This window comes from Panicum virgatum, chromosome 8K, assembly GCF_016808335.1.
Source record: "Panicum virgatum strain AP13 chromosome 8K, P.virgatum_v5, whole genome shotgun sequence".
NCBI lineage: Eukaryota > Viridiplantae > Streptophyta > Magnoliopsida > Poales > Poaceae > Panicum > Panicum virgatum.
The window spans coordinates 15,735,338-15,742,040 of NC_053143.1; positions in this window are offsets into that span (position 1 = coordinate 15,735,338).

The window sequence follows — 6,703 nt, forward strand, 5'->3', positions numbered from 1 at the left end:
ACCGCTAAGCTCTTGTCGGGATATATGTTAATTAATATCCAGTGATCTCTGCAAGATTTCATGTAGGGTTAATAAAATTCAGTTATATAGAACTAAAATAGTTATATGGCAGAAAAGACTTACCCAAAGTTGTACGGAAATGCAATGATCGCCTTATAGTGTTGAACACTTAAGTACTTGTACAAGTTTTTGAATGTTTATGTAGGATTGCTCTGGAGATTCTTGCAATTCACAACCATTGGGTCCACGAAGCCGATGTGATAATACCCTTTTTTGCGGCATGTTTGAATCTCCATCCTACGGGATACAAATGAAGTAAGAAAACTCCATCCTTAGTTATATATGGTAATGGACAAGATTTAAAGAACACACTTACAGAAGCCACAAAGTGACGATAGAGATGTCGAGGGCATCCTGATGGTATAGTTGGTACACTTCTTCCCAATCTAGCCATATGATGGCCTCTCTGCGAAAGAAATCTTCATCTCTAATCTTTGCGCCCTGCATGAAGTTGCAATCTCTCATCGCCTTCATGTACAAGTCATGTAGCCTTCGCATTTGCATTGGAAGCAAGTCCACAACATCTGGGGGGACAAGGCTGGTGCCTTCTTATATTTCCATCTCACCACTGGAGCTATCGGATACTCTTTCAGCGGATCCAGATCTTGATTCAAAGCTCCTGTTATCTAATCAATAGTGAGCTTTGTTGATTGCAAGAACCCCAGAAAGCCTTGATGTTCCTAGTTTAGAACAACTAGTGGTTCTATTGACTTTTTCTATTGGGCCCCAAGCTGTGGAACACCACCGGACGATGACGACCCTGATTTCCTCTTGTCGTATGATTTCTTAATCGAGCGGTCGTAGTCCGAAAGCGGCGGTGGCTCAATGAACTTTCTCATATTTGATTCCTTCATTCCAATAAATTTTTTTAATTTTGCAGGGTCCAGCAGTTTGTCCTGATTCTGTGGCTCCGTCTTCTTTCGCTTCTTTGGCGGTGGCGAAGGAGGTGAGCCAGGAGATGGCGGCTTGGCAGGAGTAGTCAACAGCCGCCTTTGAGATGAAAACGAAGGAGAGTGTTCTGGGGCAGGTCTCGAAGACGGTGGCGGAGGAGGTGAACGACGATCGAGTTGCGGCGATGCCGGCCTTGATCCTTGATCGGTAGGCTTGAGGACGATGTACCGCTTGTCCCATAGTATGTAACCATGAACAGCGTCTGCTAGTGTTGTCTCCCCGTAACCTCCAGGAATATCGAGCTCGAGATTCTTCCAATCATTGCACACCTCCTCGACCCCAACTTTAGCGTATCCAGCCGGGATCTCCTGCCCATGGTACACCTCGCCTGGTGTGCTTGGCATGGCGGAACCGTACGCTACCGTGAACCTTAAGTTCTTACTGCATGTTTGAAGCGCACAAGGTGTCCGCTGGGTGATCTCATCCACTAGATAGTGCTGCTCGGCCATCGTATCAATAGCGGGGATTCCCGTATCGACAGGGAGGGCCATGGAGGCGCAGCTGCTTTTACTTTGATATAGGCCGGCCGCATCGACGATAGGCTCTGCAGGCGCCGTTTGCTGTTGCTGCTGCTGGCTCATTGCTAAGGCCACCTGGCGTTTAACCTCATCTGCCATTCTTTCATCTTGTGAGAGGAGTTGTTCCTCTAGCCTTCGCAAGTGCAGGTGCTCCTCGTTCTTCCTTCTATCCCGGCTTCTATATGTATCGATGTAATCTATGAAGCCATATTTCCACACAACCACTCCCTTGCCCCTTGTACGCCCCGGATGTTCTGGGTTCTGAAGAGCGTATGTTAGTTCGTCCTTTTCTCTATCGGGCTGGAATGTGCCTTGGCTAACTGCTTGTATGGCCTCCTGTAGTCTGCGGGCCACTTGCTGAATTTTCTTGCCAAAGATGCACTCACCCGTCTCTGGGTCCAACGTTCCACCATGAGCATATTACCAGTTCTTCGAACATTCAGGCCAGGTGATGGTCGCAGGCGTGATATCTTTGTCAATCAAATCCTGCTCCATCTTCTCCCATTTTGGTTTTGCCATCTTGTACCCACCTTGCCCAAGAGTGTGACGATATACTATCTTCAAGGCATTTTCCTTGGCCTTTTGCACATTTCGAATCCCAACCTCTGAAGACTTATATGCCACAAAGGCATTCTAGTGGTCCTTCTGCTTTGTAAGGTCTCCAGTGAACTCTGGCATTTTCCCTTTCTAGATATAATTCTTCGTCAGATTCTTCTTGAATGTTTGAAGCTGTTCGGCCATCTTGCTCAAGGTCCATCGCTTAGCAGCTTCTTCTGATTCAGCCGGAACCGTGAAGTTTTTCTTCAGCTCCCGCCAGAGCCACTCCTTTTCTCTTTCAGGCACCGCATCCCTTTGCTCGCTTGGATTGCTTGCTTTCCATAACCTGAAGCTGATAGGGATGTGGTCCTGGACAACCACATCCTGAGCGATCGGTTCTGGAGCGATCGGTTCGCCATCTAGAGCCACTTCTGTTATGATAAATCGCCCTTCCAATTTCTTGACCGGGCCTCGCTTTGTTTTTTTGGCCTGACTTGATGATCCAGATGGCTTCAAAAAAATTCATATATATTCATGGTGATTACTCATTGTAAGTACAACAAATGAAAAGAATGATCGATGTTAAGATATATACATTTGTTTCCTGGGGCTGATCAATTTCGTCGCCACCAGACATATTGAGGTATATGTCGGTATTGGCGTCATCACCGGTGTCGTCGGCATGACCAGCTGCCGCGGCGCTACCGGATGCAATCATATCCATTAGGAACTGCTCATCATTCATCGCATCACGTCGCGGATCCATCTGAACAAACTATTGAATATACAAATTGTTTTGATCAAATTATACACCTATTTATCCAAAATATTCAGAACTAAATTTCCATCTAAATTTTGAAACTAAATTTGCATACCAAATTTCCAAGGATCCAAATTTCCAACTAAATATCCATCTAAATTTGCAAACTAAATTTCGAAGGATCAAAATTTCCATCTAAATTTCCAAACTAAATTTCCATCTAAATTTCCAAGGATCCAACTAAATTTCCAAGGATCTAACTAAATTTCCATCTAAATTACAAACAATCATTTCCAAACTAAATTTTCAACTAAATTTCCGAACTAAATTTGCATCTAAATACATCCAAATTGAGGTTAAATTACAAACAAATTAATGCACTAAACAAATTAATGTGAATCACAACAAATTAACTTCAATTACAAAACAAATTAACTTGAATTACAAACAAATTAATGCACTAGATTTGAACCTCAAATTATTTAGATTCTATATGTCCAGCAAAAATATTGCATTTTATTTAAGTGATAGGACTCATAATTTATATAACTTTATACATATTATAATTTTTATTTTGACCATGCAAATATGTATTAAATAATAGAAATATTTGAAACTATTGGCTTTCGAAATAAAATGAGTTTTCTCAACACATTAACGTTAAAAAAGTGATTTTCACATATAACTTAATCAATTCATGTTATTAGTCAATGTGTTATTTTGCGAGGAGTTTGTGAGTGTCAATGTGTGAGGAGAAATTGATGCAGTATATATATAAATCAAAATTTTCAAATTTCCCATCACATGTTTATGAAATATTACATAATAATTCTAATACATCAAGGATCCGCAGGTACTGGTATGGTAACAGACTTTCTCTTCACAAATGTCCATTGATTATGATCACGGCGCAAGTATGGAGCATCCGCAGGTACTTGAATTAGATTTAAATATAGTTAGTAATGGAAGAATAAAAACTATAAAAATGAAAATAAGGGATACATAAAGAAAATGTACAAAAATAGTATAATAAACAAGTGACTATAATGGAAAAGGCATTGGATAGGGAATAATTGTAAAACCAATAAATGAAAAATTAACAAAAGAAAAATAATAGTAAAATAAATAAATCAAGAATAATATATTTCATGGTGGAAATAACTCAAAAGAATACAAATGAAAAGAAGACCAGGAAAAGAAAAAGGAAAAAATAGGATGGAACCTAACAACTAGGAATAAAAGAAAAGAGAAACAAAATAAGAAGACAAGAAAAGAACTATAAACAGCAGCATGCTAGCAGGTGCAGCAAGCTCATCAATACAAATGAAAAGAAGAACTCCACATGCATTAGATCTATCAAGATGCTATTCCTCTCTGGGCTCTGGCTTCCTTCCTGTTCCTGTCCAGCGTGGCGCTGGCGGCGGCCGTGACGAGCTCCCTCTGTCCGTCAGGGCGCGGTTATCCTTCCAAGACTGTCGCCACTCCACAAATCAGGTTGGTAACTTCGCTAAACTCGTGGCCGGTTGTTTGTTATGCAGTTCGATCGGATATGTTCTTTATTAAAAAAAAGAGGATATGTGAATGGTCTGCTATCGATTTAGGGATCCAGATCAACTGCAGACCTGCACATTTCTGTTCCACATAACACATCCAATCAGTGTCAACCGGACCGTATGCCTAAACCATATGTAATTATTTGACCCAAAACAAATAGATGTGCATGCAGCATGCACAATTTATGATGCCTTTTGCCAAGTATATTTCAGCAAACCGTTTGGTTTGAGTTAATTTTTTTGGCATAATGTCACAGTACTTCTGAGTTATTGTAGCCTAATCAACTGAAAAGGATAACACATTCATTACATTGTGCAATTGAGTACAATACTACATAAGGTTCAGGTTCTTACATGGGAATCAAGATTACAGTACGAAAGACAAGTTGCTGATATGTTGATATGATTAACTATTTGGTTGATGTTTGGCATATGTGAGATTACATTATTTAATCATCATTGGCGCTATTTATGTTACAGAAGCACCGCTTGTATCTCTCTACATTAATTATCATGGACTATTCTCTTTTCCATTATGGAGTACATGGCATTTGGATATGGAGTATATGGTTTTTGGGTATTATTTGAATATGGCATCTATCTTATGGCATTGCATCATGTTGCATTGCATTGCATTGGCATATGGAGTTATGTCGTGAACCTATGGTTCCGACCGTACCGGTACAACATCGTTTATTGGGCACAACGATGCAGCTTCATACCTTGTTGGGTATGAAGGCAGGAGTTCATGTGCATTTATATGCTTTTCTATATGGTTTTGAGGGTTGGATGTGATGAAGTATATTACGATATACTATGAATGATTATGTTTCACAATGCACTACGGCTTATCGGACCTTGGATACACTATATGTGGGTTGTATTGATATACTTGGATATTGGTTTGATGTAGTTGTATTGAAACCAACATGAGAAGTGATAGTTTTTCTAGTAAGGTGAGTTACGGTTTGGCTAAAGGGATCGTCGAGATATTATTTATTTTCCCTTTCTTACCATTCATAAGCCTTTTTTACATATTATTTATTTGATTATGGGGTTTTATCTACATTTATGCTACTTTATTTTCCCGGTTGTTATGGTAACCTATATGTTATGGCTTGTGTGGGTGATTTTCTATTGTTCTATTAGGATCCTAAACTATCGGTCAGAGGTAACTCATTACAAACTAATGCTATGTTTTCATAACGTGATCACCTAATTCTTCGTGAAAGAAGTGGATATGCGATGGCTATTCTATACTTATTGCAATATTAAATGATTAATTAATCTAATGTGGTTTAAATAGTTTGTTAAAGCAGTTTCCTTGCTAATATTATTCAATCTCACCCTTATTTTTTTCCTTCCCAGGTTGTCCTTCGAAGAGAGCATGGAAAAATGGGTTAGTTGCACATCCTACACTTTTACAAGATCCCATAATGCTAAGACGGTTTGTCTTGAGTCCGAAAGATTATAGAGAACCCTTGCTAATGTTGTTAAAGATAGAGTTGTTCTGTCGGAGTATCACACTTTTCTTATATATCTATCTTTTGTTGCTTTCGCATCGTGCTTGTATATATATTTGCTGCTGAAATTTTAATTTTCAGCATTTGGTAGTTTGAGTGTAGCGTCTTAGGGTTGTGTGATACCTAGGTGTTACACTATACATGTCCGCGCGTGATAGCGCGCGCTATGCACTAGTTAGTTTTTGAGACAGGCCCGTTCCGTGCAAAATGGCTCTTCCTCATCCTGGTTCGCCGCATGCGGAAAATTTCAGCACATTTCCCCGCAGTTACGCTCGCCCAGTGCCAGGCATGCACACGAGCAAGCAAGCAGCGGGCAAAAAAGTGGATTGACTGCTGGTGGAGCGAGCAACTGAAAAGAATCTTCCACTAATCCGGCTGAACGCATGCATTTTTCTTGTGCATCTGGTCCGGCATGCCTGGCCGCCGGTGGGGGGGGAGGGGGGCGGCCGCAGTTGGGCTATCGCCGAACTGAACTGGGCCTCGATAGAAGGCCTGCCTCTGTGCTTAGCTGTCGGCGCAAAGCCTCCTTGTCCTGTCCTCTTCTGTGGGCTCTGGCTTCCTTCATGTTCCCGTCCGGCGCGGCGCCGGCGGTGGCCATGACGAGCTCTCTCTATCCGTCAGGGCGCGGCTATCATTCCAAGACTGTCACCACTCCGCAAATCAGGTTGGTAACTTCACTGAACTCATGGCCGGTTGTTTGTTATGCAGTTCGATCGGATATGTTCTTTATTAAAAAAAAGAGGATATGTGAATGGTCTGTTGTCAATTTTAGGGATCCAGTTCGACTGCAGACCTGAACAT